At 38.8% G+C, this 19,988-nt stretch overlaps 1 long non-coding RNA gene across 1 annotated transcript in view; it reads right to left on the bottom strand.

The window, feature by feature from the left end:
• Window positions 1-3,524: 3,524 nt before the first annotated feature.
• Window positions 3,525-19,988, bottom strand: part of LOC146895017 (uncharacterized) — a 58,833-nt gene continuing 42,369 nt past the window's right edge. Inside the window, exons 2-3 of the long non-coding RNA XR_015001177.2 lie at window positions 6,253-6,391; window positions 3,525-5,088 (exon numbers count right to left, since the gene is read on the bottom strand). This is a non-coding gene — a long non-coding RNA (uncharacterized LOC146895017). The remainder of the gene's footprint in view (window positions 5,089-6,252; window positions 6,392-19,988) is intronic.

The following is a 19,988-nucleotide window of genomic DNA, read 5'->3' as shown; positions in this document are numbered from 1 at the left end:
TCCAAATCTTAATTGTATTCTAGTCATATTGCCTTCCAGAATTTCTCCTACAGGAATTTTAATGCAGAGGGATGTTATTATCTTAGAATGGATCTTTTTATCACATAAACCAAGTAAAAAATTAAAAAAACATATGTTGGAAAATGTCTCTGAATTTATTCTAAAAGGTTAATTGAGACTTCATCAACTACCATGTATAAACACAGCAGGGATTACAGTGCCATTTATTGATGATGAAATAAAAAGTTATGGGAAGACAATGAACCTTGGCAAAGGGCTTATGCTTTTTTGGGAGAAATTAATAGCCATTATCCCAAAAGTGATAGACCTAATGTCATAAAGAGAACTTCTTGAATTATTCCCCAAATTGTATGTGATGCACCAATAACTGGAGCCCATACATTTTATACTGATGCAAATAAATCAGGGAAGGCAGGTTACAAATCAGAAGAATTAAGTAAGTTGGAACAAAGCCCTTATATTTCTGTCCAGAAGGCAGAATCATATACTATTCTTATGGTACTCAGGAATTATAAAGAACCTCTCAAATTAGTTACTGATTTGCAATATGTAGAAAGAGTTATCTTTCATATTGAAACTTCAGAATTTATACCAGATGATACAGAATTGACTTCATTATTATTCCAGGTGCAAGAAATAATCAGTAATAGGCTTTTTCCTATGTACATAACATACATTCGATTCCATATGGGTCTGCCAGGTGCTCTAGCACAAGGTAAACAGAAAGTGATCAATTATTGATTGGAAATGTGTTGCAGGCCCCCTGAATTTCATTAAAATAAAACATCATGTCAATATCAAAGGTTTAAAGAAAGAGTTTTCTATTACATGGCAACAAGCTAAGGAGATTATAAAGATATGTCCTACTTGTTCTTTCTCTAATCAAACACCATGGCCTACAGGAAGTAACCCAAAAGGTACTCAAAAAAATGAAATCTGGAAGATGGATGTGTTCCACTTTATGGAATTTGACAAATTAACATATGTACACCATACCATAGACATTCAGGTTTTCAATGGGCAACTGCCTTGAGCTCTAGCATTTACACACACACACACACACACACGCACACACACAAATATTAATATATCCAGCTGGTTTTGGAGTTGAACAATGGCTCTGTACTTCTCTAAATCCAAGCATGTTTTTAAAAGGAACATTAAGAGTTTCTGTCTCATATCAGGAGTCATCTGGTATGAGACAGAAGAAAGACTTTAAGAAAAAATTTCCTTTTTTCATGCCTTTTTTGGTCTTTTATATCATATTTTTATTGAATGTATGTTTATATAAATAATGTGTAAGTTTTTCATGATGAACAATAATTTTTCATACAGATTCATTTCCTACAGTAATCTTTGAAGTTTCCAGGAAGAAGATGGGGTCCCACAGCAAAACTATACCTAGTTGAGATGACATTTTGATGCAGACAGTGTTACTATAAGACTGCACATATTTTGTTGTACCAGCTGTTGAAATGGTGCACCTTTTCATGACATTCTGGCCACAACTCCAAAGTAGAACTTTGGAAGAAAAAAAAAACTATCTATAGACTGCTTGGAAAATTTTGCAACTATACTAGACAGTAATTTTAACTCTTAAACATCACTTTAATTTTGCAGGATCTCATTAAGAGAACATCATCCCCATGACAGCAGGAAGCAATTCTAGAAGACGCCCCCACTCCCAAAAAATTGCCCATAAGTTTAGGAACATTGTTTAGGGGTTGTTGATTATACTTGCATTAGATAAAGGATTGGGGTGAAAACTATATTTGTTTAAAAAGGAGGGGATAGGAATAGTAGGTAATAGAGTGAATAATTATGAGCTATAATTCACGGGCAATTTTCATTGGTATGGTTTTTGTATAATGAAACGAGTTCAAATTATATTTCTTATATTTGTTTACATTACTTGTACACCTAGGAAATGTTATTCTATCAGATTGTATATATGTATGTTCTTATCGCTGTTTAGGACATTTTGTATATTGATAAAAATTTGAGGATATATTTTCATATTACATTATATATTTCATCTACCTCTGATCAGGATACTTACAGATTGTTTACATTTTATGATTATTGTCTTCATTTGTTGCACATTTGTTTACATATTATTGAATATTCTGACATGAAGTTTTAGTCTTTAAGTTATACATATATTAAATATTATAGGTCAATAGTTGCTCATATTTATTGTACATACAGTCAGATCAATTTGGTTCTTTAGATACATAGAGATTGTATTCTGTCTAGATAGGTTATCTTCAACCACTTCAAGATTCTGTGGAACATGGCCTTTAAATAACTTAGAGTTCTGTTGACATGAGACATGGGTGCTTCTGACAGCACAAATTTATTCCCGAGAGAATGTTAAGCACCAAAGACACTCCACTTGGAACTTGTTTTCTTTTTGGAAAAACTGGCCTTTTTGCAAGGAATGGACAATGCCTCAAACACTGACAAGTTACATGATATCCAGATATGGATAAGCAGGACTGTCAAAACTTGCCAAGACATGATAAGATGGTTTTAAAAAATTTCTTGACTCTGAAAGTGGTCTGTCAATTACCCTAGACCATAGCCAAAGTTGGTTCTTTCAACATTGTAAAATTAGAATTTGGGTGATTGCTCAGGTAGCTAATTGTCTCTTTCATACATTGCTTGCTTTGAAAGCTACTTGATTGTACTTCCTGCCTGATCAAGTAATATTATCTCCCTTCTTAGGCCTTTGATAGGGTTGAAGATTAGATAGTCATAGTTACCTTCCTTTTATGATCTAGCCAAGCCATTTCCAAAACAAGACTTAGACTCCATAGGATAGAATGTTTATTAAAATATTAAGCATATGTTCCTTGCTTAATATTGTTTATGGTGATTGTAATTCTAATCTTATACTTGATATCTGTTCCTAGTGTATACTGTTTTGTACTGGGTGTGAAACTCTCTTACTTAAACAAAAGGGGGAGGTGCTGTGGGAGCTCCTTCTGTTCCTTCAGGCAACATCCTTTAAGACACCAGCCTCTTGGGCATGGTCTCTTTGCTTTGTAAAGGAGCATTAGCCCTACTCTTGCTCTCTTGCTTCTGGCTCTGCTTCTGGCTGCTAGACTTTGTTCCTGTTCACTCAGAGAGCTGTAGTCTAGGACAGCGATCTGTAAATTTTTCTCATAAATAAATTACCCTCTTATTAATTATAATTCCAGACTGTTGTGGGATTGTTTACTGACTTATGCCTTCACAGATCTAACATATCTACAGAACATTTCAACAAAACACAAAAGAATAATCTTTCTTCTCATTACCTTAAGGTACTTTACCAAAAATAGATCATATATTGGTTGCAAAGCAAGTCTCAACAGATACAAGAAAATTGAAACAATGCCATTTATTTTATCAAATGAATACCAAAGAAAAAAATGGATTGCAACAATAATAGTAACAATAGAACACCTACAAACTTGTGGAAACTGATTAACTTTCTTATCAATTATCACTAGATCAAGCATAAATAAAAAAGTAAACAATTTCTAGAATGAAATGAAAATTAATGCACAACATACCCAAACATATGAGACACTGTGAAATCAGTGCTAACAGGAAAATTTATAATACTTACTGCCTATATGAAACAATTTGGATCTTATACTAGCAACTTAATAGTAAAATTGAAAGCACTAAAACAAAAAGAAGTAGGCACTTCCAAGAGGAGTAGACAACAGTAAATTAAACAAAATGAGGACTGAAATTGATAAAATAGAAACAAAGAGAATGATACAGTGAATCAATAAAACAAAAAGTTGTCTCTTCTAGAAGATCAGCAATGCAGTCAAACCCTTATTAAGACTAAGTAAAAAGTAAAGAGAAAATATACAAATTAACAAATTCAGTAATGAAAAGGAACATAATATCAGACACACAGGGCAATCCAAAGAATCTTTAGGTCATACCTTATAAAGAAGTATTCAACAAAATTGAAACATCTAGAAGAAAAGTATAATTTTCAATATGTAATACTTTCCAAAGTTAATCTAAAATCACATAAATAATTTGAATAGACACATAACCCTAAGGAAATATAAACATATAAGTAGTTATTAAAAGTATCCCAATCAGACAAACAAAGCCAAGGGTAAGACAACTTTAGTGCATTTTTCTAGTAGATTTTCAAAGAAGAGTTAATGATAATACTCCTCTAATTAGTCCATGAAATAGAAACAGGAGGACCATTTCTAAATTCATTTTATGTGGCCACATTTACCCTAATACCCAAATTACAGCATGATTCAACAGAAATAAATACCGAACAAATCCCCCTATGAACATTGATGCAAAAATACTCAACAAAATACTTTCAAATAAAATTCACGAGAATATCTGTAGAATGAGGAAGGGCTGGCTTGTTTGAGTTTCTATCTAACCCAATACCCCACTGCTGGCAAGCCCCAAAGAAAATCACACAGAGATCTCCATAAGTTATAAAACTGGCCCATTTGCTAAGGCTTCTTATTAGCTCTTATGACTTATATTAACCCATTAATCTGATTTATTTTAGCCATATGGCTCAGTACCTTTTTCAGCTGGCAGGTCATATCCTGCTTCCTCAGCAGTCTGTGCAGGACTGGGAGGAATCAGTTTCCTCCTTTCTAGAATTCTCTTGTTCTCATTGCATCACCTCTACTTCCTGTCTGGTTTTCCTGCCTATACTTCATGCATGGCCAGTCAGTGTTTACTTAAAACATGATCGACAGAATGTAGACAATTCTCCTGCACCACTTTCCCCTCTTCTTTTTTTTTAAACATAGGAAAATACCTATAGTCCATTTTTTGGAAATGTGGGCATAGTATTCCAGGCTACTTCCAGCTGGTTGGGGGCACTGATAATCTTATGGGGACCTAAAGAAACTGTAGAATTATCATCAAGTCCAGACTGAAGTATCCTGTGAGTCTTGATCATCTCAGGCAGCAGTCTTCAAGCTGTTCTGAATGAAGAACTCAGACATCTGGGCCATATATTCCTGCCGGAGATTTTTTCTTTTTACTCTGAATAAATCCAGAGCCCCTCGTTTTCTGTGGAAACAAAAGCAAAGTCTCTTCTCCAAAGTAACATATCTTTTGACTTTATTTTTGAAGTCAAGGAATTTTCAAAACACCTATCTTGAATTAATTCTGCAGCATTTATAAGCAAATATATTTTCACAGCTGTTGCTTCTTACTTAGCATTCAAACAATTTAAAGAGAGCATAATAGCATACAGTATCAAGATTCTCTGTGGATTCTCCATCTTTATGTGGCTTTATTTTAACCTCTATTTCTTTTGCTTTTACTTTTTGAGACAGGTTTTCTGTATATCTTTGTCCTGGAATAAGTCTGTAGACCAGGCTGTCCTTGAACTCACAGAGATCCGTCTGTTTCTGCCTCCCAGACAAATTCTACTGGTGTGTGCCACCACACAACTGGCTTCTTTCCTTCCTTCTTTCTTTCTTTCTTTCTTTCTTTCTTTCTTTCTTTCTTTCTTTCTTTCTTTCTTTCTTTCTTTTCTTTCAACTCTGAGAACTTGAACTGTTAGCCTATATATATTTTTAACACACTGCAAAATATTTAGAGGTTTTCTTCCTGTTTGAATCTTTCTTTACTGTATATCTCTCTTTTTCTGACCACATAAGCCTTTAATTCACTAAGCAATCATGACTGAGGTACCGGCCAGAGCCATGTTTATTGTTACAACTCTATGGTGTTTCAAGATCCATGCCAGCAAGCAAACTGCAACAGTGTGTCCATAAACAACACTCTAAAGATCTTATGGCATTTCAAGGTCCTTGCTAAGATGCAAGCTGCAACAGTGTGTCCATAGCTCCATAGTCAGGACCACCTGTTTGAGAGAGTCAGAGGTTTTCCTGGCCAGATGGCCTGGATGGCCAGCATTTTAAAACTGCACAGCATTTTCCTGTTATTACTAAAAACCAAAATGTTTTACTCTAGTATTTCCCCAGCTTTCTCAGGCTTTCTGTGGATGCAGTTATCCACATGGGCACCATTCTGTAACATTATGGACCTGCTTGTTTGGGTTTCTGTCTCACCCAATACCTCACCGCAAGCAAGCCCCAAAGAAAATTACACAGAAATCTCCATAAGTTATAAAACTGATTGGCCCACTTGCTTAGGCTTTTTATTAGCTCTTATGACTCATATTAACCCATTATTCTGATCTATTTTAGCCATATGGCTCAGTACCTTTTTCAGCTGGCAGGTCACATCCCGCTTCCTCGGTGGTCTGTGCAGGACTGGGAAGAATCAGCTTCCTTCTTCCCAGAATTCTCCTGTTCTCTTTGCATCACCTCTACTTCCTGTCTGGTTTTCCTGCCTATACTTCCTGCATGGCCAATGAGTGTTTATTTAAAACATGATTGACAGAATATAAATAATTCTCCTGCACCAAAAAGATTATTGACCCTGCTCAAATAGGCTTCATACTAGAAATGTATACATGGTTCATCATACTGCAATCAGTCAATGTACTCTTCCATATAAGCAGAGTGAAATACAAAATGAAGCACACAACCAAAAAGAAAAAAATCATAGAACTAGGGAAGGCTCCAGAAGGGCTCCAGGAAACAGAATGTCTTTTTTCAGGTGTGCTGGTTGGTACTGGATGGGAATGCGAACATATGACATCAAATTGTGGGTGGTAGGGTGGAGTGAGTGAGTATAGGGAGGTATATGAAACCAGGGATTTGTGGGGTTTGTTGGGAAGAAACTGCAGTGTATATTTTCTGGATTATTTGTCAACTCTAGAAAGAACTCTAAGTTATGAAGGATAAGGAGCTTGAACTGGTCATCTTCTTTTATCAGGAAAGGCTTCCAGTGTTGAAACTGCAATGTGAGGATCTAGGAAAACCTAATTAGCCTCACAGATTCCATCCTGAGTAGGAGCCTCTTAAGTCATCTGGTGACTGGGGGGTCAAACCTATTTTCAGAATAAAAGAATGAAATTTGCTGCAGCAGTGAAATTTGAGTAAATACCCTGGATGTAGCCAATTAGAGGACAGGACAATAAACTTTATGAAGGTTCAGATGTTTCTGGCCTATCAGTAGTTCATGGGTTCCTTTAGATATCCTGTCAGCAGTGGTTTCATGACTATAGTTTAACCAATAATTCAAAAAATTACCTTACTCCATACCCACGTCCCAATCCTGAAATGTCAAGACATGTAACCTGCTGCTTGTATTTTTTTTTTTTTTTTGCTTTGAAACTTTCCCACTACTGAGATCATGGCCTTACTCCCTTCATCTGCTGCATCAATATGTAATAGTACTGCATTCTAGGCTCAAGACTGCCAAACAAAAAAACCCTTGTGTATTTACTTTTGAAATCAGCTCCATGGTCTCACTGGGGGTTCTGCGACAAGGGCATAACATTTGCTGCATTATTCAGGAAATCATACAATTCCATGGACCTGCAGACCCAGACCACTCGATCTCAACTAGCTCATAAATGTATGTGTCTGCTCTGTTCATCTGCACTCACTTTCTTTTCTTCTGCTTTTTGTGGGGCAACTGAATAGCTGATTGTGATCAGTAGCAGTTAGGGTGGACTTGCTGGGCATCCATGATTGTGGGAGTCTGAGATACATTTCAGACCCCAGCAGTGAGGACCTAGAGTCTCAGTTACGGAGGATGTTTGGGCACACTGAAATGAGTTGGTCATTCCCATGGCATGGTGACAAACTATCTTTCTATTTGTAACTCTTCCTCCAGTTTCATTATTCCTTTGCCCTTGGCCTCCTGCGACTTCTGTGTTTGTCTATGTTTGTGTTTCTGAGTGTGATAAATTTTATAGTACACATGACTTCCTCTCATTTGTACTTACTCTTAGCTCACTACCTGTATGTAAAAAGACATGCTCATGATATTTCAGCTTGAATTCTATAGGACAGATGACTCCTTCTTTGTACTTACTCTTAACTCACTATTTAAATATAAAAACACAAGCTCATAATTTTTCAGTTCTTTTAGAAATGTCTAAACTTATCACCCTTTTCAGATTGGAATGAGCACCTCATAATGTTGATTGGCCCTCTGTGAGAAACTTTTTCCTGTCCCACAAAAAAGTAATAGAGGAAATTGTCTTCAGACACTGAATAGGGAACCCAAACAAAGTATCCTACATAGTTGTCTGAAGAAACTTGATGAAGGACTCCCTTCCTGGATTGAATCCTTCTTTCCTCAGCTGGTTAAGTTCCTGGAGGCAGCAGAGGAGAGGCATCCAATGTTTACCTTACATCTATGTACCCCAGATCAAAATGTCTCACATCAACAAATTGGGTGCAGTCAAGCAATTCATAGATCTTCTGTTTAGGATTGGCAGACGAGGAACAGGAAGGTGGGGAAAAGGAGTTTCTGCCTAGATTCATTCAACCCCCAAACCAGAGATCCTCCAAGGAGTCAACATGGAGGATGAAATCTTTCTCCCTCCGCCCTGCAGTCCCTGGTTTGTCAATCCCATAGCTGGTTTTGTCAGCAGACCAGCCTTCTATTCCCCATCCTATGGCCATCCTGCAGCAGGGCCTGCCTCCAGACCATCAGGTCCCTATCCCTAGTGGGGGTATCCTGCTGTTGGCCCTGCCACCAGCCCAGACAGCCACTTCCCCATGGGATTACAACATGGTTGAAGGTAGGGGTAGTTTCCTGATCTATCCTCAGACTCTATTGGTCGGTCTCAAGGCAGCAGCAAAATGGCTGGCAAATTTAAGTAAGGTTTATAATATAAGACAGAGAATTGATAAAAGCCAAGCAGTCTTTCTAAAGTGCCTCCAGGAGACCTTCGGGAGGTATACATCATATGATCCTGAGTTCCAAAAAAGTACTTCTGCATCAACCCTGTCTTTCATTAACCAGTCAAGTCCAGGCATGAAGAGAAAGTTGCAGAGGCTAGAATGCCTCAGAGAGAAGAGTACTAGGAATAAGCTATGGTGTCTGAGAAAGAGTTTAATGGAAGGAATTTTGTAGAAGTAAAGGAAATTAAAAGGATCAGTGCAAGAATCACCTTCCTAGTGTGATACTGGCCATTACTGTGGAAACAGAAGAGTGTCAGAGGTGACTGTGACACCTGGCTGCTGGAGAGGAGGACAAAAATCTTAGAGGTACCAAAGAAATTATTTGATTGGGAAATAATCAATGTGAGTAATAAAATGAAGAAAGGCACTATGCTAAAGAAGACCTCCAAAATAAAAGTAGAACTGTTCAGTGGTAGTGCATACCTTTAATCCCAACATGTGGGTGACAGAGACAGAAGGATCTCTGTGAGTTCAAGAATGAGGCCAGAATGATCTAAAAGAGCTAGTTCCAGGAGAGGCTTCAAAGCTACAGGAAAACCATGTCTCAAAACACAACAAACAAAACAAAAAAAGGCAGCTAGATGCAATAGCCAGCAGAATATTAATAGTGAGGCAAAGGAACTAAGTACTCAGTGCTACTGAAGGCTGATAGACGCATGACAAATAAAGTCTTGGGTTTAGGGTGCCACTGGAATTAAAGCTTATTCATAGATTACCCAATGAGCAGTGGACTTGAGAACAGGACAGGTAACACCCTCATTGCTGGTAATTCCAGAATGCCCATACTCCTTGTGGGACTGTGATTCACTGACCAAAATGAAAGTCCAGATATATTTCTCTAATAGAGGAGCTAAATTGCTTAATGAAAAAGGGAAAATCATTCATGTGCTGGTGACCAGTTATTTGACTGAAGGCTGTATCAGGTAGCCACTGGGCCTGACCCCTAGCTGGACAGATGGCTTCAGGAGTTCTCATCAGCATGATCTGAAACAGAAGAAATGGGTCTAGCAACATATTGCCCCCTGTCTATGTGTAAGCCAAACCAGTGGTAAACCCAGTAAAAGTCTACAAGTACCACATTCCCCTAAAGGCCAAGAAAGGTATCACACCACACATTGGGAAAATACAGCACTTAGGAGTCCTCAGCCCTATGCATTCAGCCTGGAATAAACCCCTGATGCTCATAAAGAAAACTCATACCAATGGCTTCAAACTGGTCCAGAACTTGTAGGTGGTCAACAAGAGTTGACCCCATAGTGTCTAACCTGTATGACTCTTCAGCTCATTGTCCCCAGAATGACAATATTATAGTGTCCTGGACCTAAAATATGCCTCTGTTTTAAGACAATTGGTTTGAACCCTGTCAGTAGTATTTTAATAAAACATTAACTGGCCAGTAGCAAGGCAGTAAGTAGAGGCAAGACAACCAGGCAGGTAGTAGAAGCAGGTCAATAAGAACGGGAGAATTCTTGGAAGAAATAGGTCCTAGTCTGCAGTCCTGTCCAGCCACAAAGCAACCAAGATGTAACTGCCTTGGCAAAAAAGGTACCAAGCCACAAGGCTAACATAGACAAGAATAATAGGTTAATATAAGTTATAAGAGTTAATGAGACATCTGAGCTACTAGGTCAATCAGATTATAATTAATGTAGACCCTTGTGTAATTTCTTTGGGACTTAGCAACTGCAAGAACCAGGCAAGACAAAACACCTCAGACAACAGAATTGTGCCCATGTGGACAACTGCATCCACAGAAAGCCCGAGAGAGCTTGGGAAGTAATTCTAAACAAAAGGAATAGATTTAAACATGACTTATTGACAGCATCATTTTCTAAGCTGGGCCCTGCTTGCTCAAGGCACGCATTCTCATTTAAGAGAGGCTTTCTGACTCAGCTTTAGCTGCTAAAACTTTGCAGCCCTTTTAAAAGGCTCTATCTGCACAACCTTGCAGATTTTTTAAGTTGTCCTGCCACAAAGCACTTAAGGTGTTGATGAAAAGTTCACCACGTGCTTTTAGGTAGTGGTAAGGACCTTGAAACACCATAGAGTTGTGGCAATAATCATGGCTCTGGCTGGTACCTCTGTCATGAGGCTGGAATCTCAAAAAACTAAGAAATTCGCTGGATCCAGCTGTCAAAGCCATGAATTTCATCCTAGACATATTGCTAAGCAAATTAAAAACTCATGTGGTCAGAAAGAAAGAGAGATATACAGTAAAGAGAGATTCAAAGACAAAGAAAACCTCTAAATGGTTTACATTGTGTTAAAAATATATGCAAGCTTAGAGAGTAAAGAAGAGTTTAGAATACTTAAAATAAAAAAGAAGGAGAGTAGTTGCGTGTGGTGGTACATACTATTATTTCAAAAACTTGGAGACAGATGTTGGCAGACCTCTGTGAATTCAAGTTGTGGTGGCACACACCTTTAATTCCAATACTTGGGAGGCAGGGCCAGATGGATCTCTGTATGTTCAAGGACATCCTGGTCTACAGAGTGAGTTCCAGAACAAAGATATGAATAAACTCTGTCTCAAAAAGCCAAAAATTAAAATAAAAGAATTAGAGTTTAAAATAAAACCACATAAAGATGGAAAACACAGATAGTCTGGATACTGTATATTATTATGTTGTCTTTGAATTGCTTGATAACTGAGGAAGGAGCAAAAGCTGCTAACAGACATTTGAATATAAATGCTGATGGAATAATAAAACAAAAATTTTGTAAATGCATTGACTTTAAAATTGAAGTCATAAAGCATGTTACTTTGGAGAAGAGGTATTGTCTTTTTTCAACAGGAAGTGAGAGGCTGTGGATTCACTCTGAGTTAAGAAAAATCAGGTTTCATCAGGGAAGAACACCTGAGAAATCTCCTGTAGAAACCGATGACCCAGATGTCTGAGTTCATCTTCAATGAAGTTCTGCATGAGGACCTGCATGAGTACTGGGTACAGAACCCCGATATCACTCTGTTGTTATATGTTGATGACCAACTGATTGCAGCCACAGACTGAGACATGCTTGACTAGGAGTAAGCAGCTACTGTGAACTCTGGGGGACCTAGGGAACAATGCCTCAGCCAAGAAGCCCACATTTGAAAGCAGGAGATAGCATAGCTGGGATTCAACTTGAAGGAATGACACTGGAGGCTCTGGGACATACAAAAGGAGACAGTACTTATGATCACAATGCCTAACACCTACTACTACAATGCAGGTGAGAGCATTCTTAAACTCTGTGAGTTTCTGTCCCCTGTGGATCCCAGGCTTTGTAGAACTGGCCATGCCCTTATATGAGGCTTTCGTCTGGACCAAGGACCATTAGTTGGCCTTTAATGAACTCAAAAGTCTGCTCTCAGCACCAGGACTTGGTTTGCCAGATGTAACCAAATCTTTTCACTATTATGTAGATGAAAACAAAGGTATAGCCATGGGAGTTCTATCCCAAACACTTTGCCCCTGGTGATGGCCAATAGCCTACCAGGCAAAGAAGCTGGAACCTATGGCAGCTGGATGTCTACCCTGTCCCAACATAATAGCAGCCATGGCACACATGGTCAAGGATGTTGACCAGTTGATCTCAGCACAAAGTCTCACCTTAACCACAACACATACACTTGAGGAGCTTCTCAAGCACCCCCAGGAATGGTGGGTAAGAAATGCCAGAATGACTCATTATCAGCCTCTGTTGCTTAACACCACCAAAATAACTTTCCAGGTGCCCTCAGCTCTGAATCTGGCTACTCTACTGCCCGATCCTGACCTCAAAGTGCCACTGCTTGACTCAGGAATAACAGCCAAGACACACAGCATGAAGCCAGACTTGTGGAATACTCCATTGCCCAACTTCATACAGGACAATGGAAGGTATGTAAGGGTGGCAATCATTATTGCAGAGGAGACAATATGGGCAGAGTTCATGTCAACTTGAATTTCCACCCAAAACACAGTGCTGCTATCTCTAACTAAAGCATTTGACCAAGGCAAGAGAAGAAGGTCAATGTCTACACCAATGGTCATTATGCATTTGCCATGGCTCATCTGCATGGGACAATATACAAAGAAAGGGTACTGTTAACTTTAGAAGGAAAAATCATAAAACACAAAAATGAGATCCTGGCCCTCTTTAAAGACCTATGGTTATCCAAGAAACTGTCTGTCATCCATTGCCCATGGCACCAGAGAGGAGATGGACTTATTCCCAGGGGTGACAAGCTGACAGACAAAACCACCAGTCAGGTGGCATTCTAGACTAATGTAGTACTGGTGGACCTATGTCACCTAATATACCTGAGAATCCTGGGTATACTAAGGAAGATCTTGCCAAGATCAAGACCCTCCCTATGACAAGATGTCTAGACAGGTGAGAGAGAGCTGCAGACAGTAAAATCATCCTGCCTGAATATTTGGAAAAGAGACTGCTCAACAAGATCCATCAATCCTCTCATATGGAAACTTGGAGAATTCAGAACTTGGTTAGGCAATTGAGAATAAAAATCAAAGATGCCTTTAATCCCAGCACTTGGGAGGCAGAGGTGGGCAGATCTTTGTGAGTTCAAGGCCAGCATGGTCTACAAGAGCTAGTTCCAGGACAGGCACCAAAGCTACAGAGAAACCCTGTCTCGAAAATCCAAAAAAAAAAAAAATCAAAGATGTGCAATAAAAAAATTAAAGATATTGTCACTAACTGTAGAGTCTGTCAGCTCACCAATGCTGTTGCTAACCCTAAAAACCCATGGTCTCAACTTAGGGGGAAGAATACTGGGGAATACTGGGGAATAGACTTCACTGAAATAAAACCTGGAAAGTGTGGTTATAAGTATTTGTAGATACTTTTTCATGGGAGTAGATGTGTTTCCCATCTAATACAAAACATCTCAGAGGGCAGTGAAGAAATTCTATGAAGATATCTTACCAGAATGGATCTCCAACCATAATAGGGTCAGACAATGGGCTGGATTTTGTGTTCCAGGGGTCTAAGTTTAGCCAGTATCCTCCGGGGTGATTAGAAGTGGCATTTTGCATAAGAACCCCAGAGTTCTGAGCAGGTAGAAAGGATGAACAGAATACTAAAAGACACCTTAACAAAATCAACTGGTACCCCACAGCCAGTAAGCCCCCCAAAAAGTCACACAGAGGACTCCATAAGTTATAAAATTGATTGGCCCATTAGCTCAATCTTCTTATTTGCTCTTGGAGCTTATATTAACCCATTATTCTTATTTGTGTTAGCCACATGGCTCCATAACTTTCATAGCAGGGCAGGTTACATCTTGCTTCTTGGTGGTCTGGGCAGGAATGAGGAGGGAGCTTCCTGCTTCCCAGAATACTCCTGTTCTCATCACCCCACCTCTACTTCCTGTCTGGTTGACCCACCTATACTTCCTGCCTGGCCAATCAGTGTTTATTTAAAATATGATTGACAGAATACAGACTATTCTCCTACACCAGTTGACCCCATTTGAAATCATGTTTGGTACCACATCTTTCCATCATTCCTAAACTCTAGGTGTATTTGCTGGCAGAACTGGATGACCAAGACTTCCTTATTGCTATTTGAGAGCTCCAATAGGCTCACAAGGAAGTTTGTCCTGAGCTCATGGCCATCAATGAATCCAGTGTTCCTTCTAAATCCACAGATTTTGACAAGGGGACTGGGTCTACATTAAGAGACATTGCCTGGGATCACTGAAACTAAGATGGAAAGTACAATATGTAGCCCTGCTAGTCATGGCCCCAGCCATCAAGGTTGATGGTATATCCACCTGGGTCCACTATACCCTTGTAAGACCTGCTGATCCCTTCATACTCAAGGAAGACTATCAAGGTGAGGTATGAAACGCATCAAGGAATACATACAACCCCCTCAAAATCCAAGCATGACACAGTCAGTAATATCACTACTGTTGATGGCTGTATCTTAAACTGCCTTAACTGCAGAAAATTCATGTTCTCCCTGAAATCTGACAGGGCAGATTATCCACGCAGCTATAGAAATACTGACATCAACTAGTCACACTAGCCCTGAGGGTTTGACTTTGGATAACTCCAAATAACTTAAGATGACACCTTCATCCAAAAACTCTGATTTTATGTGTATCTGAGACATTTAACCTCAAAGAAATACTGAAAGCAATGCAGTGGAACTGAGTTGTAATTCTGTGCTAGGTTGTCCTGTGTCTCTATTGGACACATATGATATCCCCTCCCATAAACCTCCCACTACATCACACTCAAGCAGCCTGAGGGCTGAATGTCATATGCAGAAACAATAAGTAGAATGGAGAGTTTGAGGGTCACTATAACCTAGTCTGCCTACAATTTACCCAGGAGGGAAAGCAAGTGAATTCTTGGGGAAAAGGACTCATGTGACGATTATGTTTGCATGGGGCTCACTGGAGACTCTGGACCCAAGTGCCGTCTTTACAGTCCAGTTAGTGCATTGGAACCCCTCAGACAGCAATGGGCCCAAACCAGGTGATCAATCCCCCTAGGCCCCCAACCTCAGCTCCTATGTTTGTGCAAATTTTAGGAATCTGGACGGATTGGTCAAAACCAAGGAGATGGACCTTCTCCTGATACTTCTTGACAAGCTGATCCTAATTTTAAACACCACCAGACCAGACCTCAGTGTTTCATGTTGACTGTGCTATGATGCTGTTACCCCCTATTAGGAAGGAATTGCTCACACAGGAACCTTCTCTCAGGTCTCAGATTCTATCCAGTGCCACTGGAAATCTAAGGCACAACTGACACTACAGCAGATCTTAGGCCACCTCTATCTATATAGGAAAGATCTCCCTGGTCCCCAGGTACAGTTCTGCTGCAATCAGACCCAGATGCTTCCATGCCCCCAGGGTTACACATGATTCCACAAAATGACACGTGGTGGACCTGCTCCACAGGACTGATGCCTTGCTCCTGAAAGTTGGTCCTAAACAAGACCAAGGGCTTTAGTGCAATAGTACAGTTGGTCTCACGATTAATTTGTCACCCTGAGAAAGACCTATACAGAAATTGGAAGAGGGCTCCTCTGAGATTAAAAGGAAACTAGTGACAGTGCTAACCTTGAGCATACTTTTGGCAGCTAGCTAGTAGGGGTAGGGGCACGAGCTATATCTCTGATGCCTCAGCATCAACAATATGCCCACATGTGTGAAAGTCATCAATTTACGTATCAAAAAGATAGAAAATTCTATTTCTCCCACCTCCAGGAACCCTTAACATCCTTAGAAGAAGTTGTGATGAAGAATAGAGGGTTCTTAGATTTCATCTTTCTCCAACAGGGAGAACTATGTGCAGCACTAGGTGAAAAATTATATTTGTATGTTAACCATTCAGGGATGGTCAGAGAGTCCAAGGCTAAAATTAGAGAAGAATTGAACAAATATAAAAGATTGCAAAATCAATCAAGCATGATTTGAATATAGGATTCACTCATCATCCTCACTTACCATCTTGGTCTCTACAATGCTGGGTCTGTTTCTTATACTGGTCATGTTATTTACTTTTGGGCCTTGAATTTTAAACAAGTGAGTACAGTTTATAAAAGACTGGGAGTCATTCAATAGATGGTAATACAGTCCCAATATCAGGCCTTCCAAGGAGAGATCAGGGAGACTATTGAACTTAACAGTGTTCCATGACTAGAAGTCTTAGGGCCTGGCACAGGAGGAAATGTGAGGACCCAGGAAAACTTTAGCATTACAGACATCATCCTAACTAGGGACCTCCATCTTAAGCCATTTGACGTCCGGGGATTGAGTTCAGTTCCAGAAAAACAAAAACAGTACAAAACAAAACAAAATAAAAAACAGAAAATGTGCTGCACTAGTTAAATTTTAACAAATACCCTGGGTAAGGCCAATTAGAAGACAGGGCAATAAATTTTAATGAGGTCCAGATGTTCCTGTAGACAGCCTGTCAGCAGTCTGTGGGTTCTTGCAGGTACCGTCACCAGTGGTGACCAGCAATTTGAAAACTTACCTCATCCAATACTCCCTGTTCCAATTCTGAAACGCCAAGGCATGTAACCTTTTGCCTTCATTTTTTTTCCTTTAAACACTCACCCTCCCCTGAGATTGAAGCCTTATGCCCCTTAATCTGCTGTGTTAGTGTGTTGGAGATCTGTAGTCTGAGCTCAGGCTGGCCAAACAAATATTCTTGTCTATTTACATTGGAAACTGGCTCCATTGCCTCATTGGGGATTCTATCACACAGGTGTAACAGGGATACCAAAACAGTTACAAAAGCTTAATTCCTCAACATACCTTCCTGAAAGATGCATTTTGAAAATGGATATTCAGAACTTGTGAGAATGGGCATCCAGTGACTAATCAAACTTGAGGTCCAAGCTTTGAGTGGGAGACCATGCCCAACAATGCCTGAATGGCTCAGAACCAGAAGATGGAAGGCCTTGATATGTAGAGTATAACTAAATAGAACTGGCAAAAAACAAAACATAACAAGAAACTCTCCAATATATGATTTCTTATGATATTCATGATATTCTCTATACGCATACATTGGGACCTTGTCCAGTTGTCATCAGAGAGGTTTCTTCCTACAGCATATGGGAGACGATACAAACCAAACACTAGGTGAAGAGTGGGGAACTTCACAGAAGAAGGGAAGGAAGGATGGAAGGAGCCAGAAGGATTAAGAACACCAGGAGAACATGCCCACATAATCTACTGAGCAAGGATCATAGAGACTCACGGAGACCGAAGCAAAAGTTTCAGAGTCTTCATGGTTCTTTTCTAAGTTCTCGGCATAACTGTCATATTATTCAGTTTGAGATTTTTGTTGGACTACTAGAAGTAGTGGTGGGAACTGTCTCTGACTCTTTTGCCAGCCCTTGGAACTCTTTTCCTTCTACTGGTGTTTCCAACTCAATCTTAATATGAAAGTTTCTGCTTAGTCTTATTGTTTCATATTATGCCATTTTTGATTGATATACATGGGAGACCTGCTGTGTTTACTGATACCTGAGTAAATACTTTTAAGAATAGTTGAGACTATGGGAATTTTTTATAATTTAATGTCTTTGTATGTGAAGATGTTGTATTTTTTCTGAATTTTTGCTGAGCTAGCCTTTTCCTGGATTCAGATGATTGTATTTATTCTCCCTTCAAGAGGAGATTATTATGTTAGCAATAACACCAGTTTTAAGTGCTTCTATTGTGCCAGGTTCAAACCACTCATTTTATGTATTTAATCTACATTTTAAATTTAGCAATGTCAGAATCATGATGCTACATTTAAAAGCCAAGTCTGTTATAGCTATATTATTATTCACACATTGGAGAAAAAATTAATAAGAAATGAATGCTCATTTACTGTGTCCTTAATTGTGTCTCAAACATGTATAGGTATAGAATTGGTAGTCACAAAATAATGATAATAATGATGATAGAAGAATAAAGGAATAAGTTTGCTGATTTAATGTCTTTATCTGTGTCATGACAACTGTTGCAATATGAAAGCTACATGAAATACATGTTTTTATAATTGATCCTAGGAGAAATATATACAAAGAGAAAACCCAATCAAAATAAGTCTTTTAGCCTGAAGAGGTTAGAAGCCAGCACATACTCCAAAATGGGAATGGGAGGCAATTTTTAGGAAACTGTAGTAGTTAATTTTCTCCTCTTGGGTCATGTTTTGAGAGTACATGAATCACAGAGTCGAAGGTATTATACAAGAAGTGATAGCTGTATCCCACTGGCTTTTTTATTCAGACTGGACCCAGTACCATTGGGATGGAACTTTCAGTGAGTCTTACTATTGTTTATTTCTCTCCATATGTCAATACCTGCTACAGTTATACGTGATACATTCTTTAACCTAATGTAATTGATTGTACAAATTAACCACCAAAATGAAATTTGAAATGAAATTCTAGAATCATTTAGGGCAGAATCTAAGTTCTTGGCTTTATCCAATAATTAGGACAATCATGTAAATAAAAACAAAAAAGAAAAAACAATATGGAGAGGAAATACCATTTGCTTTCTTCTTGTTTTATTTTTATGGAATAAAACTATATATAAATTTTGATGTACAAACATTTTGAACAACAGACATTAATAACATTCTTAAGGAAATCCCAGAAAAGCTCAAAATACAAAATGGATAATAGATATGTTTGAGTTAGATGAGATATATCAGCTACCTTGGGAGTCAGCTAAAATAGTAAAGAACATTTGATGCAATGGAATCTAAAAGTAAATTTTGGAAAGAAAGTAATCAGTTGAAGATGGAAGTCACAAAATAATCCCACACCAGTTCTGAATTGTGAATAATAAAAGGCTTACTTATTTAAGGGAGAACTTACAGATCACTGTCCTAGATAACAGTCCTCTGCACAAACAGGAACAGAGTCTACCAGTCAGAAACAGGAGCCGGAAGAAAGAGGGAGAGCACATTACAGCTGCTTTTTAGAGTATCAGGGACCACACCTAAGTGGGCTAGTATCTTAAAGGCTATTGACTGAAGGGGCAGAATGTTCTCCCACAACACTTCCACCTTTTGTTTAAACAAGAGAGTTTTAAATCTAATACAAAACTATACACACCAGAAACAGAATTACAAGCAGAATGAACAATATTAAGCAAGAAATGTATGCAAAATCTTTTATTAAATATTATATCCTAAGGAGTCTAAGTCCTGTATAGGAAATGGCTTGTCTAGATCATAAGAGTACAATAACTATGACTATCTGATTTTATTACCCCATCGAAGGTCTGAGAAAGGAGATATTACTTGAGCAGACAGTAAGTACAACCAAGCAGCTTCCAAAGGAAGTAGTATATTACAGAGAAAATTATCTACTTGAGAAATCACCCAAAAGTCTCATTTTGCAATATTGAAGCAACAAACTTTGGCAAACACCTAGCTAACTGACAGACCATTTTCAGGGGCAGGAAATTTTTCAGAACTGTTTTACCCCATCTTGGCAAGATTTGACAGACTTTTTCCATGTGTCTTGTTTATCTATTTTCAGATTCCATGTACTTTGTCAGTGGTTGAGGAATGGGCAGTTCCTTGCCCAATAGCCAGTTTTGCCAAAAAGGAAACAAACTCCGAGTTGAGTGTCTTTGGTGCTCAACATTCTCTCGGGAATAGATTGGTGCTG

Source organism: Myodes glareolus, chromosome 5 (assembly GCF_982192425.1).
Source record: "Myodes glareolus chromosome 5, mMyoGla1.1, whole genome shotgun sequence".
NCBI classification, from domain to species: domain Eukaryota; kingdom Metazoa; phylum Chordata; class Mammalia; order Rodentia; family Cricetidae; genus Myodes; species Myodes glareolus.
This window is presented reverse-complemented; position numbering and strand designations above follow the sequence as displayed.